Below are 10202 nucleotides of genomic sequence, written 5' to 3'. Positions count from 1 at the left end.
ATTATTAGTTTATGTAATGGCAGAAGATCAAACATATTTGATATTGCCATTGCTTTTTTAAAAAACAACAAAAAATTATAATATTTATTTACATAAGGGTTATCATCTGGTAATTTCCGCTTACAAAATCAATAATTTGAGAATTCATTTTTAAATTGTTAAATTTTTAAGAAAGATACCCATCAGGTTACTCAATAGTTATATATATCCAAATACCTAACATTTTTTGTATAGCTATGTTATACTATGCCTCACCTTTCCCACCAAAAAAAACATTTATTAGTTACTGTTTGTTACGATTGTAATCGTAACTGCCCCACGATTCACGGTAATTTTTCATAAAAAAAGAGCATAGGAATATAATACACACAACCACTTTCGCCCATCACGATCGTATACACAGTAGACGTACCTTTCTCTAAACTCGCAATGACAGTGTGTACCACGACGATGACCCAGCCGTTGGCCTGTGCAACGATGCGACTGTTACTCTGGTCACTTGGTCGCGTGGGTGAGTAAGAGTGAAATCATTACTGGTCATTCGATTATTGACGTCCTTGAGTGGGCTATATATCTGTTAAATAACATGATTATTGACCTCTACAGAAATTATGGACCACAATATATAAGCATTATACACACTAATATTACCTCAAATTTTTTATTATAGTAAAATTTTACATAGGAAAAACTTTGATGATAAGGATTCATAAAGAGTAATTTTTTTTTATCATAACACACTCAATTATTCACAGAATAAAAATAATTTTAACGTTTAATTTTTTTTTGTATACCTTTAGTTACATAATTTTCTTGAATAATATATAGCTGTGTTGCTAAACATTAGTTATATTATTAAAATATACAACATATATTATAATAGCTAATGTTATACTATTTCAAACTTTGTCAACTTTGTTTTTTCAAATGAGAACACATATTTTGATATAAAAAAAATTTTTGGGGTTTTATTTTAATATTAAATGACATTTGAATTTTTAACATACTACATTTGTTTATTATGTATAATAGTTTCAATTTTTTAGATAATATACGAGGGATTAAAAATTAGGTAACTATTTTTTTTATGACGTCGCTATAGCTTATACGAAGTGTTCATTGTCAATTATGACTTTATCAACAGATATGCTTAAAGTGTGGTTGTAAAGCTCACTGTTGTGAGTTAACATTTATAATTACACCATCTGGCAATACAAAAAACATATATGTTGATAGTCATAATAGACAATAACTGCACCATATCTGTGACAATAATATCATAAAAAACTAAATAGCTACCTTTATTTATAGTGCCTCGTAATTATACTCATATAATAACATGAAAATTTAAAATTTAAGTAATTGAGTGGGTTATGATAAAAAGATCATCCTGTATACTGTTATGAAAATTTGAAGACATAAACAACTACATAATATAGCCTAGAGATGTTATTTACGTTAATAAAACAGGTTTATTATTTGTTGATTGAATGTACACCAAAACGTATTACAATAATAAATAAACATTATCAAAAAATTGAGGGTGAGTTATGTTAACCGGATTATAAATAAATGAAATATAAAGTAGTTTATTAATTAATATTAAAAATAGTATTATTTTTAAGGGCTATTTCTTATATGTCTTAAAATAATTTATGGAATTTTTATTATTACGACATTTTTTAATAAGTTTAAAATTTTTATTATTTTCACAATCATTGTTCTACGTGGAATTTTCATTAGAGGAAGAAACACTTGATTAACCAAATATTTAAACTAATTTCAAATCTATAATGAGACTTTTTCTACCACTGTTAGTTGTTATTAAGAATACTACTCATTATTAAAATGCAGATGATAATTAATAATATTTTATGTGTAATTATTACAACACATGAAATAAATAACTAAAAAAAAAAATATTTTTTATTATTGATTTTAATTTTTAAAATCATCCATCATCCATCATCCATGAAAAATTTTAATCCAGAATATCATGTTTAAATATTGTTTTTTAGATCTTTTAAAGTTGATTTTTATGAAAGTTAACAATAAAAAAAGTTGAAATTTTTACCATAATCTATTTGGTTCAACTTACAAGCTTGAATTTGACATCATTAAATAAGTAATTTTATGGGGATTTAAAAAATGACATTGTCTGAATTGATATGTGGTTAAGAACTTATATAATTATTATCAATAGTAAATTTACAAGAAAATCTTTAAATATTGTTTATATCACTATTTTTTTCATTTATATCTTAATCAATTATTTTATTTTTATTATTCTATTTAACATAATATACGTTTTTTTAAGTTTGTTCAACTTAGTGATCTAATTTTAATAATAAATATATTAAAACATCCAATTTCGATCTAGTTAAATCTATCATATTAAAAAAATCGAAGAATGAAAACCCTCAATTTTAGTTTTATAAAATAGTATAGGGAAATTCTGAAACATTATTAATAAATTCATATTAATATGACTTCCTACATAATTTCATTGTAATATAATATTTCAAAAATTAATACACATTTTATCTATGCATTTTAATGATTTCTGTATTTTAAACTTTAGTGTTTTTATGCATTTTTTAAATAATATAAACATTTCTATGGCTTCTTTAAAAATATCAGCAATTCTATGGCTTTTTCAAAAATATTAGCATTTCTATGGCTTCCTAAATTTGTACATTTCTATGGCTTCTTTAAAAATATAAGCATTGTTATGGCTTCTTTTAAAAATATTAAAATTTCTATGGCTTCTTCAAAAATATTAGCATTTCTATGGCTTCCTAAATTTGTACATTTCTATGGCTTCTTTCAAAATATCAGCAATTCTATGGCTTCCTAAATTTGTACATTTCTATGGTTTCTTTAAAAATATAAGCATTTTTATCGCTTCTTCAAAAATATTAGTATTTCTATGGCTTCTTAAATGTTCATATACATATAAAATACATTTTTTTTTTATATTTTGCACTTAAAAATCAGAGTTATCAATGGTTAAAAGGTGAGACATTTTTCTTAACATAATTTGTCCAATTACTGGCACTTAGGATAATTATTATCGTAACTATTAGCAATCAAATTTTTCAATAAATAAAAAAATTATACAACATTAGTTTAATAAAATTTACTATTTAATAGACTAGGCGTCTAGTCTCTTATTTTATAAATTAGCTTCTTCATATATTTAGAAATAAATGTTTATTATTTTATTAAAACTCAAATTTGTTTTAAATTGTGATTATAAATCTACCCTTGTGGATAGGATTATTTTATATATGATCCCTGGAGTTCATATTGGCTCAGTATACCATATAACTATTATAGAAAAATATTTTATTTTCATTAAAAATAAATCATATATAAAGTAATCTTTTTATCTCTATCAATTCACTTTGAATTAAAATAATAATTTTTTTGAAATTTTTTTTTCTGGATTTTGTTAATTGCATATGTAAACTCATTTATCTGTCATAAATAATTTTAAGTTCATCATTTGTATCTTATAGAGGTGTCATTTCTATTTTTATAAAGGCAAAATACATATCAAACTAGCTTATAAAATAGAAAATTAACTAATTGAGAAATTGGGGCTGTTTGATAACATTTGTCGAACCAGTGCTTCAAAAAATATTTATGGTTTTTTATCTTGGAGGGAGGAAGAGTACGGCCGAGAAATGACTTATGATAAAATTAGCAACAACAGTATTCCACCTCCGTTTTATATTTTTAAATACTGATAATTTCTAAAATATTAGGTTGCTATAGAACAATCATTTTCCGTTTTATAAGATATAAAGAAATTAAATAAATTCATTATTTTAAAAGTAATTATGTAGCTAGCATTAAAAGAATCAACGTTTATAAAATATAGATAGTAAAAAAATATTCGCTAGTTTTGCTATTTAATTATCATAACTCAAATGGTTTATGTTAACATTAACATTAAAATTTTCAATACTAAAATTTAAGCTAAGTATAATTTTCTAAGTATTGTTTGCGTTGTAATTGTAAAATGTTGACATTTAATTGAATTTACCCCTAATTGTCAAAAATTATGTAATTAATATTGAAGAAAGACAAAATTCATAAGTATACAATACAAGTTCAACGTTAGTGGCGTCACTGTCCACTGAAGCAGTGAACACTAAGTAGAAACATCTAACAGAGGTTCACTGTGTCAGTAGTTATGGCGCCGCCGGATTGTCTGCTCAAACCCTCCCTCTGCTCCTGTGCAAACTAGCAATCGGCTACTGCTTTCTGTTCATGTTATCGCATAATGCGTAGGGGTAAAATGCATGAATGGTCACATGTAGTCTGTAAAAATTATTATATTGTTGCTTTGTAAAGAGAGAGAAAAGAAAAATAATAGTTTTTTTGCGAACTCTGCTGAAGGAGATTTATTTTTCCTAGTAAAATGTAAATTGAACAATGCAAAGAATTTTAGCAGCAACGTTTGTTTTTCGCGACAATTATTGTTCGTAATGATAATGTATTGAATTTTGGTTGTTTTTTTCTTAACTCATAAACAGTTGTTCTGGCAATTTATATTTTAAACATTATTCATTTGATCTTCGTATGTGTATAACATTTAACAAATTTCACCAATTCAGTTTGATTATAATGTTAATGATTAATTTTAACTTTGAGTTTTGAAAACTTTTTTTTACTTATATGTTGATTTATAAACACACGAAAAATAAAATAAAAGTATATTATAATCCACGATGAGTTATCATTTTAGATGCAACAAATAGTATTAGTAAAGTTTATGTCATTGATATAAAATCGATGATGTTTTGTTGAAAATATCTTGATTTTTTTATGCAATATTTTTCTATAATCCAGGAAATAAATTACAGTTGTCGTGATTTATCCTTAACCATTGAATATTATATAATATTGCTATTTCTGTGGCGACAGGTTCACTGGGTCATCTTCGAGTTAATTTTGCCACCACATTTTAGATAGCCAATAGGTAATTCCTAGATTCTTATGATTACTTGTAATACTCATGCATCTAAATAGCGTCCGTATAATTCTGATATGTAATGTGCTTTTCATGTGTTTTTTATGAAACAGCATTTGCAATTGTGTCAGTTATTTCAACATTTTCAATCGTTTAATGAAAGTTATACGCTGACAATATAACAGATGACACAAATAAAAACACATATTAATGTAAACGTATAAAAATCTAAATTAAATATTGTATATGAAAATTGCAAACACAAACAACTAATAGTATAGAACCCACTCTGAATATTAATTTTATGATTTATTACATTTTGAGGCATTAGCTAATTTCATTTATCAAAGTTACATATTTTCAAAGACAAACATTATTTTAGATGTTATTCAACTGAACTTCAGAATAAGCTTGACGTTTAGTTCTATTGACATTTATTTATTAACGACCGTGTTTTACCGTAGGAACCTTGGACAATAGAGTTCAAGAAGCATGCTGACAATAATAATTAACCGTCAAATGAGCTAGAAAATATAAAAAATGTAATAAGTAATAAAAATAAAAATTCATGCTAATAGAAAGTAAGCTATTGCATACGTCCGAATAGCTAGAGGGCCGTCTTTAAATGTGCTCATCATTTTCTTGTTTATTTTCCAACGATAATGATTACATCATAAATGGACAACTAAATGTGATTGCCATACGAGTTATCACAGAGCGTGTTGGGGGCGTTTATTGCTATAGCCCCGAGATAGGCTAGCAACTAAAATCTTGGCTATATTCCGTAACCTTTCAACTGGTTTAGTAAAAAATGGGCATAATATTTTATGTAATAACTTAATTTTTACTTGTTTCGTCAAAGAACGTAAAAAAAAGTCGGCTTTAATCACAACGCTTCAGCGAGTTAATGGTTGTTGTTTGTTTTTGCGTGAATATAATCATTGACACGATGATTTTTATAGATCCGTCAACTTCTAAATACATTGTGACCATATAAGAATTACTTGCATAATTTTATCATAGGACAGAATGCTGCAAGTTAGTTCAAATTTGAATCGTGATATTAGACACCGTTAATCTCAAATATTAAAAACTTTAAACAAGTTAGTTGCTGCGAAAATTCACTGAGATTTATCATAATCATTCATAAAACCCAATGTTGATGAAAAAACAATTATCTTAACACATTAAGGTAATTATCTATCCTAAATACTTTTAATACACTATGACAGTGAATAAATGTAATTAAGTCACATTGACATTACATTCATTACATTAATGAAGTACAACGAGTTCACAAGTAGTTTTACAGTGTATTAGTATAGAATGAATGAAAAATATGGTAAAATATAGGCGAGANATGTAATGAAGTACAACGAGTTCACAAGTAGTTTTACAGTGTATTAGTATAGAATGAATGAAAAATATGGTAAAATATAGGCGAGATAATTATTTTACCATGTACTGAAATTAGATCCTTTAAAATGAATTAGTTTCTATCACAAAGATTGGACTTTGAACAAATGTCTATTTGTTAAGAAATAAAAAGTAAAGGATTTTTCGTGTTTATAGTAATTCATTTCCAAGATCAATTTATTATTATAGTATTAGCAGTCTACTCTAAGAATTGTCGTCTACATATTTGGAATATCTTCAATTTTATTTAGTTTAAAATTTTTCATCTCAAGTTCAAAGTCTATAAGAATCATGTGTTATTCTAATAAACATCACATAGAAAATATAATCGTACTACGCTTGGGTTGGCAAAGTTGGATTATATTAATAAAAAATACTGATATAATTATAAATTAACTGTAGCGTTAATTTATAAAATTTGAATTAATATTTTTTGAAATAGAATTATTTTTAAATAAGATTTTTGGTTTCCTAAATTGATTTAAGTAGACCTTTTTTATTTAAATTTCATTATTTTTAACGATATTCTGATTTATAATAAATTTATCATTACACCGTTCCAACACTAAAACTTCCAAATGAATGTGTTATTTGTGTAGATCATATACGTGAAAGAATTAAAATAATTTTGGATTCAGCTTGCAAAATTTCGAATCACGTCATGTTATAGAATAAAATGTGTTCTTTATTCAAACAGTATTGTTATTTTAAAGAAATCCACAAATAAAATTGAATTTGTTTCCTTTGGCTGTCACTGATAAAATTTGGGTTGTTCTATCGAAAATAACAAAAGTACAACAAATTAATGTTTTTTTTATTTTATACTGCTGAGTTACGCCAATTTAGTCTGTCAGAGCTTAGACGTGTACCAATTCGTTACTCATTGATTTCCAAAAAACTCTGTTAAATTCTTATTTATAAAAATCATAAATGTTCTAATAAAATAATTCACAATGAATAATTTTTTTAGGCCTGGCTAGGGCTTTATATTAACGCCGGCTATTTATAACATCATGATATGAATAAAATGTTCCAACGAACATAATTCAACGTCGAATTTAATTAAAATTTGTATAAAACATACATATTACAATCAACCAGATTTATTTGATAAATGTTTAAGAATAACTTATCATATTTGATAGAATCCTTATTTTAGAAGTATTAACGTAAGCTTTTGGGTAATAATGAACATTTTAGGAAGAATTGGATCATTTTCAGCAAACATTACCTGGAAACTAACCCTATGGATGACCACCTATGTCTAAAATACATATGCGTAGAAATTGGTGATATTTAGTTTTGTGCACAGTCGATTTTCTTGTGATGTGATAGTATGACGTAGGTATTCTTTCAAACGAGTTATAGATCATTACTTCGTAAATATCTGTAGAGAATTTATGTATTGTAAATCAAAAGTTGAGGGTTAATTTCTACTAAGGATTGAAGATACAAATTCAGTAAAGTTTAATTTTCTATTATGATAGCACACACACACATATATATATATATTATAATTTTTGAATAACACTTTTGATCTATTTATTTAAAATTTACTCTTCTTATTAATTGGAATCCAATAATAATTTTGTTTTCAAATTAACATAGTATTTTTTAATATTATAATTTAGATCATTATTTTTAATAATACATTTTTATTTTGTCAGACTGATGTATAGGACCCATATTCCACAACAGAGTATTATTTATCTATTTATTTTTATGTAGATAAAATGTTGCTATACATTACTTCACTTTTCATCTTGTCTTGATTTTGAAATACAAATGTCTGGAAGAGCAATGTTATAAAACATTGTAGACTTATCAACATTTTTCGATTTAGTCTATTTTTGATGTAATAGTATAAAAAAATATGTAGTTTACATTTAACTTGAAAAAGTTATCTTACATAAAAACCTGCACAGTACAATTTTTTTTTAAATTAAAATCTTTTTACTGATTTCGATTAAAAAAAATTATTAAAACTTTTTCTTTTTTTTTTTTTAGGGAAATTTTATTTGACGACAAAGCGAAGGTATCAACTTTAATACATCGCCGTGTGTATAAATAGATATTATTCTATATACTTATATAAAAATAAATTCCATTTAAAATTTTCTTAACTCGGATGTAAAATAAAAAATAAAATTGAGCTACAATTTATAAGCCCAATTATTTCTTATGATCAATAAAATGTGTTGCACGTTTTATTACTAGAAATGATTTAGCATTTTATGAGTTTATTAGAAACAATTTATATGAAACATTTTATACCTAACAGTATATTATGTTGTCTATACAATATATTTAAGGGAATTAAATCAAAATCAAACTCACAGATTTAGTATTCTGTCCATTTAATTTTTATTAAAATATTTTACACCATCGTATATCAAATTTTTATTTAACAGCTCAAAAAAACATATAATTGTTCATTTAGTTCAATAGCTTTCTAAGAAAATGGGAAATTAAGCTAAATATTAAAGTAAAATAAAAAGTGATTACTTTTTATGTTTTACTATGAGGCTTAAATAAAAATTTTAATATAATTTAATTGTTTCTTAATACATTTTTAAAAATATGTAAAATTTGGAGAAAATTTTAAAAACATTGAAAGTGTAGTTAAAAAAAAAAGATTGCACACTGAATACTCGACATAGTTTGAACAAGTATAGATGATAAACGACAGTGATTAAAATCACTCTCATAAAAAATGCTTCAATGCAAATCTGTAAATAATGTTTAATTTTAAGAAGAATTTGTTGAATTACTCAAAAAACAACTTCAAATGTTATTTCCTTAATTACATCGTGATTACAAGTTTTACGATTATTAAGTATAATATATAAATAAACAGTTATTAAATATAGTATGAATTAATTTAGTTCTATCATTTTTACGGTGAAATATAAAGTTGTACTTTATTTTGTTACCTTCATATCGACATTTTAAGCAAGTCTGGGCAAATTAATGATTTGTTCTAACTAGTTAAAGTTAAGTTAGTCTTAAAAAATATGTAGCTAATCTATAGTATCCCAAAAATGATTTGATAAAGTAACTACACATGGTCATAACCTTACTTTATCAAGAAGAGAAAATGTATAGTGTAAATGTAATTGAAGGCAATAAAATTACCTAACGTAGTTTTAACCACACTTTAAAATTTATTTTTAAACAAATTTTTACTCAACCAAATTTAACTGAACATATAGGACTGTTAAAGATAGACAGATTGAATTAACAACAAAAATTGACTTCTTTAGTGTATTTTTTTTCTAATATTATAATAGTGTGATATCACCACTAGAATAGATAAAAAAAAAAAAAAAGAAAGTTATAAAATTATAATTTTCCACAGACTATTTCAAATTAAATTGAAATTTAAACCTAACATTTCTTTAGAAAGCCAGTTTCCTTTCTTTTAATATACTAATTTCGGTGGCCTTTTATATATAGAAGACAAGTCGGGATAAATTTTATTTTTTACCTATAGTATATAAAATGGGTTTTAATCTAGCGTATGTTTAAAGGCGTAGTATTTACAAAATATTTTCAAAAGTAAAGTTGAAAAAATCAATCTCTTAATGTATGCTAGTAACGAGTCAGATTTTTCAAAAAATATACACTAAATGAAAGGAAAATGCCTAAAGTGTATATAAAAGCAGTGCTCGAATTGGGGGGGATGGTGCGCAGGGGGACGTAGCTCCTCTACTTTTTTTTAATTTTGTTTGCGCACCCCAACTACTTTTTTTTATTGGGACAGGAGGACGGTGGAAAATACCACCTCTTTTTTTTTTTAAATATT

Source organism: Daktulosphaira vitifoliae, unplaced genomic scaffold (assembly GCF_025091365.1).
Source record: "Daktulosphaira vitifoliae isolate Bord-2020 unplaced genomic scaffold, ASM2509136v1 Scaffold_1, whole genome shotgun sequence".
NCBI classification, from domain to species: Eukaryota; Metazoa; Arthropoda; class Insecta; order Hemiptera; family Phylloxeridae; genus Daktulosphaira; species Daktulosphaira vitifoliae.
Note: the sequence above shows the minus strand (reverse complement) of the source record.